This window comes from Rutidosis leptorrhynchoides, chromosome 4 (assembly GCF_046630445.1).
Source record: "Rutidosis leptorrhynchoides isolate AG116_Rl617_1_P2 chromosome 4, CSIRO_AGI_Rlap_v1, whole genome shotgun sequence".
Classification (NCBI taxonomy): Eukaryota; Viridiplantae; Streptophyta; class Magnoliopsida; order Asterales; family Asteraceae; genus Rutidosis; species Rutidosis leptorrhynchoides.
In genome coordinates, this window is record NC_092336.1 from 141,568,394 (window position 1) to 141,575,789 (window position 7,396).

Consider the following 7,396-nt stretch of genomic DNA (forward strand, 5'->3'; position numbering starts at 1 on the left):
TTTTAATTAATTGCATTAATTTCTATTAATGACATCACTAAGATGCCTTTCTTTTTATTTTTGTTTTTTTATAAATGAAAATATCTTTTTTATGACATATAGCATAGTTGTATTTTATAAGAATATATAAAAATTTCCTTTTTCTTAACAATAAACACATAATATTTGCACATATCGATTTAAAACACTAGTTTTATCAATTACTCACAACTAATTAATTAATTGTATTTCTGAAACACTCATGCATCATACGGATTCACAAGAGCTATTAAGTAGTTAAATAGACAAAAGTGTAAGAGTACACATCTGTTTCTTTAAAAAGGGAAACCACTAGCGGAAATATAGACACCCTTGCATAATATAGTCAGACTAGCATTTAAGAGCCCGTGCGTTGCACGGCCACCCTTAATTAAACAAACTGGGTACAAATATGTTATATCAATTCACGGTAGGGTAGCGTTAACAAAGTACCTCAATTACATGTTGTATATACAATGGATCTTATCAGCAGATATAAGAACATTATCATGTGGCAAGTGCATTGTTGATCATTTTTGGCTATTAAGATGCAGGTTTAATCAGCTTTTCACTCATGTTAGCTGCTTTCCTTTTTCCTTTTTGTCTTACCCATGAAGTTGTAGTAGTGAGTTGCTGACAACAAATATTGAGCAAAACGCCATGAGCCCGCCGCCTATCAAAACAATTGTTTGTAACTATTTCAATAAATTTTCATGGTAAAAAAGGGCTACAAACATCATATATCATATATTTATATAAAACCAAAAAAAAAAAAAAAAAAAAAAATTGTGGATCAGCTGAAAGTGATGATGTCATTGCAATATTGAAGTGAGGAAGAAGCTCACCAGCATCAATAGGGATTGCAACAAATGTATGCCACTGACCAAGAAAAATTCTGATGAACTTTTGACATTGTTTCTTTGGGAAGATCAAGTTCATCTACCACCTATCACATTACAAGTCAGTAGCACAAGTCAAATAACAATATTTGTGTGATGACTAAAGAATATGATTTAGACAACTTTTTTTTCTAGTTTACCCCTTTACCCAATGAAGATTTAACATATGGTAATGACAAGACACGAACAACCTAACGAAAACAGAACATACAAACACAATCAACTGAATACATTTCAAGTTTCATACGTACCCTGTTGCGTAAGAAACTAAGACCCCAACTTTCATGCCCGTAATCTCGAAAGATTTAAGTGAACTATCACACATTAGAGAAACTTGTGCTCACTAACCTGTCATTCATATCACACATTAGAGAGCTAAATGGGCATGCATAGAAAGAATCCATTGGTACCCTTCAAAAATTACTCCGTATTCAGCAGGTGCTTACTTATTGATATTGAAGGAAAAAATATTCATTGACAGTTAGGGTTGGTTATCTTACTATTGAAGCAAAAAAAAAAATCAACACTACAGTGATATGTGGACGACTGGTGGTGTGTAAACGATGATCCTTCCATGATATCCGATAGAAATGATAATGCTCGCTTCACTCCGATGGAGCCACATGAATGAGATGAATTCTGATTAAAAGTAAAGGATGTCATTTGGTAATATGTAAACATAAATGGAAATCTCAAACTAATTATTAATGAACATGTAAATGAGTAAAGTATTATATCACCCATATAAAGAAACCTTTAAAATTACTATTTTTACTCAAATGCATATGTATGTAAATAACTATTTAGACTAAAATATGTGTAACCATTAAAAGACAGATTATAAAACACATACCAATGGCCAAAGACTGCGTTTCAGAACACTGCACTCCTACTGCAGGATGCTTCAACTCGCACGACGTACGACCGCATTGTTACCAGGTGTAACTTCCTAACAAAAGGTTAAAAACTAATATAACAATAAAATATTATCCATTAAAAAAACCACTAAAGTATCCACTTATTCCACCATAAGGCCACACCATATTATCCAACAAAACAACTAAGTTATATTTAACACAAACGCATAAAGCATAAACAAAACCAAACACGATGTTGACTAATGAAAATACCTGTAACGAACGAAGAAGAGGTCTAGGTGAACCACGCGATGCATGAGAATGATGCCTCGGTTTCTGGATCCAGGTCACCTCCATCACTACCGGCGTTGATCTTAAAACCGGAAACAACCATTTCTAAAGACTAAAGGTCAGGCCTTTTTTTTGCCATAACACAAACCCGCCCATTTCACCACCATTTTTTTAATATAATGTTGTTAGATTGAAAAAGTCATTAAACATGTCATATTTTACCTCCATGCATGAGTCGAAAACCTTTATTGTCATAATAACTTTTGTTATTAACTTAAACCGTAAGTAGTGACTAATGGTTGGAGTAAATTAATATGCCAGTTATGTATTTAAAAATACTATGATCAACTACAGAATTCAATTTATAAATACACATGTCCAACTCAGACATTTTACCTGGATACCTATTGTAAGTTCCGAATTATTATAATGTTAATTAAATTATAAATAGAAGAATGAAAATAATGGACAAAAATAATGGCATGGAATCGAACTGGTGACCACGCGGTTATACTTTTTAAGATTGGTCAAACATTGAGGGCAACCATTTGAGCTTGTCAACTTGTTGAAACATCAACAATGATAATTAATTATACATACTACGCTTTCATTTGAGCTTGTCAACCCATTTTTCATTGAGGTCACTTGCACCCATTGGGTTGCAAGTGGCTCTGCCACTGCTAGCGTCTATAGAAAGCATGTCATATTTTAGTAATTACAGCATTTTACAAAAATAATAACAAACCAATGAGCATATAAGAGGTTTCAAATCCTCAAACTTGATATATAAAGGCGAAAATTTTGAATTTTAGCAGTTAGTTAGGAATGGGTTACCGGGCTGTGTTCCACCTCTAATGGGTAATAAGATATATTAAACCAACCCATCCATTTTGCAACCTCTAAATTAAATTTTGACAAACCTTGAGGCGTCCAAGTAGCTCGTATTGAATCTCATTTTTTCAGCGACTAAAAGTTACTTCAACAACCATTCAATATTCTGTTCTTTCGGATGAGCTCCTCGTGTCTTCTTTTTCACTCTGTGTACCTTTTTACTAAATTGGCACAGGGGTAATATAGCCAATCTGGGTATTCACCATATAAGTAACCTCCTTTTTAATTTTACCTTTTCAAAGTCTGTAAATAACACAATCAAAAGAAGAAACAATAAAAAATTAGTATAATATTGTTAAAAAGGATCATATAGCCAATCTAAGTGGTCCAAATTATGCAATCAAATTAATTTTAGATTTAACGATGGTGGCATGAATAGCACTACATACAAATTTGAAGATGGATTAACTTAAAGATTTTACAGAAATAATAACAATTAAAAAAGACCATACCTTCCACCTCAAATCTAGCAGATAGACGATTTTAGATTTAACGATGGTGGCATGAATAATCGGAATTGAAGGCTCATAAGAACCTGTAAACCCGTTTCCGGCACCAACGATTTGGATACCCATGATATTAGGGTAGACAAAGAACATCTTCTACCTATGTGTAGGTAATTTAACGGCGAATTCAGAATTAAAGGTGGTTGTACATATAATCGTTGTTAGTTTTCATCGACGGACGCTTTTTGTGATCGAATCTGTGATAAAATTTTGAAGGGAGAGGTTTATGAGATAAGATAACAGATGAAGTGCAAGATTAGGGTAAGGAGGGGAAGCGCGTCGGTCTTTTACGATTTAAGGAAAAAATATTTTTTATATAAAATCTGTGAGTGTGGACACGTGTCATGTTTAAAATGGGGAGAATGTGGGTCTGACACCATGGGACATCACGCTTTATGTGATGAAGGGATTTATCAACAAATTTCAAACCTTTAAGCATTAAAAAGATAGAGATATCAAATACAAAATTGAATAAGACATCAAGACGTCAAAACAGAACACAAGAATCAAATATCTGTCTTTCATACTTTATAGACCTTCATACATTTCAATTGGTGTAAAATAAACACTGATTACAAGAATCCACATACTAATTACTGCTAATATATAAACTTCATACATCAATTAAAGATAGACTGATAGATACATATTTCCAAATACAATATCTTCAAGATTCTGCAACATTGTTAATTTACCACCATGAAACTCAATAAACTTGCAATCAACAACATCCAATCTTTGTGCTTTTGTCCTCAAACTGAGCTCAAATTTGCAACACAGGTACGATTAATAATATGTACACGAATCGCATAACAATAACTTGCCACCATCTTCGCAATACCTAACAGATTTCAACATGTTGTGATTCAGGGGCATCAGTTACATCGGTTTCGAGTTTCAACTGCATTTGGCAATCGCAAAGCGACCTCCCATCTTCGAGAAATAAGTACTCTGCTGGTCTATGATATGTGCTTCCAACATGAGCTTCAAATTTACTTAGTAAAAAAAACACACCACAACAATCACATTGTATCCCCTCTTCATAAACCCTTCCTTCTCCAATAACTTTACGATCTTTTTTTCGATAATAAACTCGCGAACCGCGGTTCACAATATTGTTTCTGAATAGTACAGAAAGCCCCAACCTTTGTCTTCGAGTTGATGAAGCTTTCACCTTTGGTACTTTTTCGACTTTCAGTAACTTTTTAATATCTTTAAGCTTTTTTCCAGTTTCAACTTTACCCAAATTTATATTCTTCATTAAAGATACAGCCTCAACTTTTTCGATTCGAATCTTCTTTTGGGGCTGAATATCCTTCGAATCAAGATCATGATCAAAAAAGCTATTTGCATCCCAATCAATATTCGCGAATGCTTTTTCTAATTCCATACCAATTTCATCTTCAATTGACCCTTCAATGTTGATACTACCCAGATCAAAATCATAACTATCCACCAATTCTGTTTCAATACCCAGATCAATATCATTATTCGAAAAGCACTCGTTATTTTCAAGATTATGATCATCATAAGTCCTTTTCTTGATACGATTATTGCTCGAAAAATCATCTTTTTTCTCCAAATTCTTGTCCACTTCCTGAACCCCTAAATTACCCGAATCATGATCATGATTACAAACACTTTTCTTGACTGTAATACCACTCGAAAACTCATTCTTTTTTATCGATTTCTTGTCTTCTTTTTTGTGAATCACAACATGACAAGCAGATCTTAAAGAACAGTAAGTTCTTCCTAAAGGAGACCGATATCGAAGTTCTTTTTTTCCAAGTGCTTTTGTCACGTAAAAAAACTTCCAACCAAGTGCAGAAAGATGATTTTTTGCGTTCAAAATCATATCTTTAACATCTTCATCCTTGACTCTGCCAACATGAACACCAGATGAATAATAATCGATTATTGATTCTGGGTTATACACAGGTTGATGATCCACATATTCTATTGGAACAACTGATGAACATGCAGAGTTAAGTATCGCCATTAATGATTACAACAATTAGGTTTAGGGTTAAAATTGTATTAGGGTTTAAGAATGAATATAATGAATAAAGGAATGAATGAAGAATGAGGGAATGAATGAATGAATGAGAAGACGGAAATAAGTAAGCTAATTTATATATTTATAATATATGGAAAGTAAATCTATATAAGGAAAATATAATATATCTGATGTGAGGACTGCTAGTTGGATTCTGTTTGTCAAATTGTTTTCAAAGCGATTTGTAAATCAATTAGGGTTTATTTTTCGGAAAAGGCCCAATTGCCCGTTGCCAATAACGCGGAAAAAGGAGAAAAGAAATTAAATCGGTTAGTTGTTTTGGTTCCTCTAAGTTTCAACAAACCATATACTTAAAACTCCATTGTCTTTCATCTTTTGTGCTAGCTTTTTAAAATCTAGTAAGTTTTCTTCTCTATTTTCAATTTCCTTTCATTTAAGCTTAATTTTATTTCATTTCATGTCATTTACTGTAGATCTATGCTTGTATGTTGTAGATCTAGAACTGTTGTTAATTATTTGTTCCTGATATGTAAGAAAGTTGAAGTCTTTTGCATTTTTGTTGCAAAAAAAAAGCAACTAAGCTTACTTATGACATTATTGTTGTGGTTTAAGACAAAGATTCATAATTTATTATCTATATATGATAGATGTGGATTTTTGTGCTTAAATATTGTAAAGGAAGGAATTTTATCACCTAATTGTGACAAAGGAAAAACCTTTGATGTCTTAAAAGCTTAAAACTTGAGTCCTTAACATCTAAATATGATAAGGAGCAAAGTTAAACATAAAGATTGGATTTTTATCACTTACACGTGATAAAGATGCTACCTTTGATGTCTTAGAAGCTTAAATCACTAAAATGGTTGAATCTTTACTACTTCCATGTAATAAAGATGCGACCTTTGTTACTTAGAAGCTTGAATCACTAAAAAGGTTGAAACTTTACTACCTCTATGTAGTAAAGACGCAATCTTTGTTAACCTAGTGATGCATATTCCGTGAAGAATAATGGGCTGACCAAGTTTGGGTTACAAGACTTTTGGGTTTATCAAATTAATTTGTATAACGTTACTGATGTGCGTGTGGGTGTAGGGTAGCAACAACAATCCGGCCAACGATAAGGATAAGGCTTGCTACACGTCAACAAATTGGAGAATAATATGGAATGCATGTGTTTATCCAAACTTAATTTGTTTAGTTTGTTATTTTCGTATCTTTGTTTTTGGTGTTTAAATAGGCTTACTTTGTTTATTTTTAGGGGAGTTGATTTTTGATTAATAAAAAAAGTTGAAGTTAATAAAGGCCGTAGCCTTCTTCTTGTCTCCAATGATTGAGGAGGCTACGAACCCATCCCCAATTCATCCAGAATAGATGATGACTGATTGGTTGATCCATTCCGGTCACACTACTTTCGGAGCTTGAGTGGGATTCCATTTCGGAATCCGAGGGACTTGAACTGATGACAAATTCCATTTCTTACGATTGGATAAAGGATTTTTCGATATAAAATGATTTTCCGGCTATCGGGTGGTATTCTATTTACATAGGATATATATATATATATATATATATATATATATATATATATATATATATATATATATATATATATATATATAGATCAAAAGATTTCGTAGATTACGGAGGAATTTGCGGGATATATCAGGCAAAGTTTAAAGTAACAGATACGATAAGATATGATTTAGCAGATACGCTAAGATATGAATTTTGTCTATACACTACTCATGCAATTAATGTAGCAAGACGTGTCTAGACTAATAATGATAAGCAGGTAATTTTCTAAGGATGATAAGCAGATGATTTTCGACTAGAAATGATAAGCAAAACTTTTGACATGCAGACACGGTCGAAGTCCAGACTCACTAATGCATCCTATCGACTTATCAGTTAGACACA

The 7,396-nt window shown here is 32.9% G+C and overlaps 1 long non-coding RNA gene across 5 annotated transcripts; it reads right to left on the reverse strand.

Annotated features, from left to right (window-relative positions):
- Positions 1-246: 246 nt before the first annotated feature.
- LOC139845473 (uncharacterized) lies at positions 247-3,736 on the reverse strand. 5 transcript variants are annotated; one of them, XR_011758337.1, is made up of 8 exons: positions 3,409-3,736; positions 2,986-3,199; positions 2,048-2,170; positions 1,771-1,866; positions 1,418-1,556; positions 1,169-1,265; positions 864-964; positions 247-691 (listed from the first exon to the last, which is right to left on the reverse strand). It is a non-coding gene; the product is annotated as an uncharacterized lncRNA (long non-coding RNA). The 5 variants fall into 5 exon arrangements; XR_011758336.1 differs by having other exon boundaries at positions 1,771-2,170; XR_011758334.1 differs by having other exon boundaries at positions 2,048-3,199.
- Positions 3,737-7,396: the final 3,660 nt, after the last annotated feature.